The 4,762-nt window shown below is 41.5% G+C and overlaps 1 long non-coding RNA gene across 1 annotated transcript; it reads right to left on the bottom strand.

Annotated features, from left to right (window-relative positions):
- On the bottom strand, positions 1-1,954 carry LOC143519113 (uncharacterized). The gene is made up of 4 exons (XR_013132359.1): positions 1,799-1,954; positions 1,120-1,246; positions 833-914; positions 1-635 (listed from the first exon to the last, which is right to left on the bottom strand). It is a non-coding gene; the product is annotated as an uncharacterized LOC143519113 (long non-coding RNA).
- Positions 1,955-4,762: the final 2,808 nt, after the last annotated feature.

Here is a 4,762-nt window from a genome sequence, read left to right on the forward strand (position 1 = left end):
TTAAATGCACACTACTTTAGTTTATTGTGTTGGTTGTTTCAGTGGGGAAAGATGGCAAACTGTAACGGGTGCGAGGGATTCGAGGATGCAGAGACGATGTGTCTTCAAAGGCTACGTTTATTAAGCTCGACGCTGGACACACTCACGGCGTCTTGAAACAGCAGTCAAACACACTGAACAGTAAACGCTCATGAGTCGTGTTGCCACCTGTCCCGGTTTTCCAGGGACTGTCCCGGTTTTCACGTGCCTGTCCCAGTTTGCCCTGGCTGTCCCGGTTTGTCTTCTCTTTAATATTCGGTCCCGGCAAAAAAAACTAGGTTAGTTCAAACCACGATTCAGACTGTTTCTGCACACTTTAAATCTGTTTTTTTCTCTCGCTGTGTCCATTTTAAACCCCTCCGGTAACGTTTTACGTTTATGTGTTACGTTTATGTGTTATGTTATGTGTTATGTTTACCCCCCCGGTTGTAATTTTCCCAGTATGCTCCATAAAGACTGGGGTCTCGTCTCCTTTCTGTGTTGCTTAGGTTGAGGTGGTTGGTATGAATATGAGCTTCTGATTCTTATCCAATACACTGTGTGCTTCTTCAGTTCCTGTTTCAGTATTGGGTGAGGTCCACACATGGGTTGCCTTTCTGTAGGATATGTTGAAGAGAGGAAAGAGAGATCAGCAAGAGAGATTGCAATTATATTTTTATAACATCACATCAGAAACTAAAAAGGGATGTAATATAAAACTTGGCATTTCACTCTGCTTTGCTTCACTACCAGAGACGTTTCACTTTCACCATTTTCACTAAATCTAGTTGCGTCCAACCATATCTGACTTCACCTTTTCCAGTTTTGCCAACGTATTATTGATCCCAATTGCATCCACACTGCTGCAATGCTCTTTTCCATTCTTCATGATAAATCTGTGAAGGGTGGAAGATTTAGAGTGAACAAACATGTTTTTGCCACTTGGTCAACTGTTAGCAAACAATATATCCATGACATTTATACCATCACTCAGAACAAACAATAAAGCATGAACAGCAAAACAAATGTCAGCTCTTGTCATATACAGTGAAGATGGTTTAATTCAAGACAAAGTCTGAGTTTTTCCAAGTAAAAACTCACACATAAGCCTCGAGGCACTTGTGTCTTGCTGGTACATGTACACATTTTGCAATAGGGAACCTAATTGAAACAGGGCTGGTGCGATGACAGCATGTTGTCATTCTGCGATCTGGGAAATGCCATATATCTATGGTAAGAAAAGAAATGTGGAGGTGAGTAAGCGATAAATTCACAGGTTTAATGTTAGATTTTAACGTGTGGTGTAGGAGGCAGGCACCACGACGTATACGGTGAACATCCAATGTTTAATAAGACTTAGACGTGCAAGCTCCGGGCGGAGCGCGAGCAGCACACAAACACACTTACGCTGACACGGAACTTTAGACAAAGACGAGCACAAGACACTGCGCGAACGCACATTAAATAGGTAATTAACACAAACCCTCGTGATCTCGAGACAAGGCACAGGTGCGACTACGAACACGCTCACGAACAACCCACACCCACAGAAGTACATACATGGACATAACGACACGCAGGCAACGTAGCGGCATGCCCACAGGGAAGGGTCCGGGACTGTCACCGTAACATAGATGTTATTATCAAAACATAATAGGTGATATAACAGATATAAGATAAGATATACACTAAGATATATAGCACATGATATAACAGAAATATAAATGTTTTTTTTTATACAGTAAACTTAGTGTGGTTTATACATATAAAGAACACTTACCTCCAAGAACACAGCTTGACAGAACGGTCACCAAACAAAACAGGCAGACTGCTTGTCGTGGTGTCAGAGAGTGATGCATGTTAGCTGATTAGTCCTGGGGGACTGGAGACTGCAGGAATGTTACTGTTCTAATACTGCCGTCATTTCAACACTCTGCCTTTATATTCTATCTGAATAGGGAAGTCATGGTGACGCATGAATTCATGCTGCTTACAAGCATCACTGGAACATGATGTAAGCGTCTGTTCTGATGTATAGTGACACTTTTTTCTTTGGAAATCAGGTCACTTCAGCCATTGATCTAAAGGGTTGATTCATCAGTATTGACATCTGCAATTCTATTTTATCTTTACATGTGCCATATGCATGCTCAATCCATATTCAAGAGTGAATTTGACACCTGTACAATATTCTTGACCAAAGAAATAGCTGCCTGTCTTTATCTTACATTTAAGGCATTTGGCAACCCTAGGGTCACCTCAGTCATGGCCTCAGGCCTTGGGATCGAACCAACGATCCTCCGGTCACAAGATCAGTTCCTTAACCACCAGGCCATGACAGGCCATATTTTGATACAATGTGTGCAAGTGCACATGACACTAGATTGTGGTTTGAAGTGTGTGTGTGAAAATACACAGAATACTAGTGTTGGAATTTTGGGTGGCAACTTCAAATTCCATTTGACTCTTTTTTGTGAGATATAATGCAATACGAAGTGAACCCTGTAAGGAAATTTGTGATTTACTGTCTGTGACCCTTAGTCAGAACACTGAAATTCTGTTCACTCCCTTATCTGTGTGTCTGCTTCTCAGTTAGAATCTCCCTCTCTCCCTTTGTTTCTCTCTCCCTCCCTCTGTCTCTCTCTCCCCAGTACTGTCGTGTTCTCCCTTTCTGTCTCCCTGGACTCTTCCATTACCCCTAGATCCAGTCTTCTGTACCTCCTCTCCTGCTAAGGAGAACACCAATCATACATATGTTTTATTATTCTTACCCAGTTGTCTTAAGACACATCTTCTTTGTCTGTATTTAACATGATGTATTCTTATTACACTTTGGGAACTCTTCCTCAGGCTTCCTGGATTGTGTTGATTCCACTAATTTTACCTGCCACTAATTAGAAAATCCAGCATGCTTGAATAAAATCCTGGGAAGGACTTTTATTTTTCTGAACCTGTAATGCCCACCTCTGCTTTCAAGTGAGTGTTTTTTCCTCATAATTGTGAGTGAGGTATATTTTCCAAAAAAGGAAGTGATTTTGCTGAACATTGCTGACCCCTCCTCCCCTCCAGGACAGACTGGAACAAAGCAGGAAGTTCAGAAAGGTACTGAAAAGGGAGGGTCTATAGGAGGGGCTTCTCTCTCCGCCTCCCCTGTGCCTTGTGGTGGAACTTTCCTGAAAATAGATGAGGACTAAATGAGAGCAGAGGGATGACATTATTTATATAGCGCATTTTACAACACATATTGTCACAAAGCAGCTTTACAATCGTATGTGTCCAGAGCCCTAATGAGCAAGCCAAAGCCGACAAAAACTCCCTATTCTTGTCACGTAGGGCTATGCCCCCCTCTCCTTGCTGTCACTCCGGTGTCTCTGTTCCCCATGTCTGTGTTGTTCCTTGCCCGTTAGTCCTGCCTTGCTTGTCTGTTGCCCTGGTTTCCCTCTGTCTGCCACGCCCGGGTTCAGTGTGATCAGCTGTGTCTTGTTAGTTCCATGTTCTTATAATCCCTGTTTCCATAGCCCGTTGTCGGTGATTGTAGTTTGGTGTTCTATTCAGTTTATTTGGCATTGTGATTGTTCTATGTTATCGCTGTTCTCGTATCTCCCATCTCCGTTGTTTTCCCTCAGTTCTTGTTTCCCTGCCTTGTTCGTTTTACTTTGTGTTATCATGCCTCTGTACTTGTCTTATGCAGATGGCTCTCCCGTTTTGACCCCTGCCTGCACTGTAAAAAAGAAAAAGTTGAAAAAACTCAAAATTTCAAGGCAACATACTGCACTCGACTTTTGAGTTTTGATCCCAACTCAAACTCTTAAGTTTTTAAGAAATTCACTCACAGTTGAGCCAACTTATTATTTCTTGTTCCAATTATTTATTTTTCACAGGTATATAAACTTCAGATTTTAAGTATTGCCTACAAATAATTCCTTACTATATCTTGTTCAGATAATTTATCTTGCCCATGTATATGAACCTCAAAATGTAAGTTACACACCAAGAGTTCCAAATTTTTTAAAATTGTGCCAACTTATTATATTGTGGTGTAGGAGAAAGAGCCTACAGACAAGTCCTTTCTTATCAAGAGCTGAGGTTCTATTCTCACCTCGCAAAAAATTGGCACTCACAGGCACAATTAGATCAAACTCGAGGCCTTCAATAGCTTGGCTTTGAACATGGGGGAGGTCATGAAGACGGCAACGTTACACATACATGGAGGGGTAATTCGGATAATGCACATGTACATAAAAAAATGGATCGGGGTGACTTAACTAATAACACACAATTAATAATCATTAAAACACTATACAGAAATAAACACCACATAATACGCATAACAGGGCCGGAGCCGCAAGGGCTCATGGATAATGACGTCACCCCCGACGCTACAATATCTTGTTCAGATAATGTATATTTCCATACCTGTCAAGTGTCCCGTTTTGGCCGGGAAAGTCCCGTATTTTTATTTTCCCGTATTTTCAGTTTTCAATTGTTATTTTTTTTAAAGCATTTATGTGCCGCTCCAAACAGAATACTGTCACTAGCCTCGCGAGAACTGCTACCCAGACTACTGCAGGTGGCAGTTCTTGCGAGGCTAGTGACAGAATTCTGTTTGGCGCGGTACATGAATGCTTTAAAAAAAATAAAAATTGAAAACTTGCGGGTTTAGTCACATTTGTAGTTCAAAACATATTTGGGGTGTTTTGTCTTCACTTTTTGCCACTCCAGAGATGTTTTTCAGATACGGGAA

This window comes from Brachyhypopomus gauderio, chromosome 7 (assembly GCF_052324685.1).
Source record: "Brachyhypopomus gauderio isolate BG-103 chromosome 7, BGAUD_0.2, whole genome shotgun sequence".
Lineage (NCBI taxonomy): Eukaryota > Metazoa > Chordata > Actinopteri > Gymnotiformes > Hypopomidae > Brachyhypopomus > Brachyhypopomus gauderio.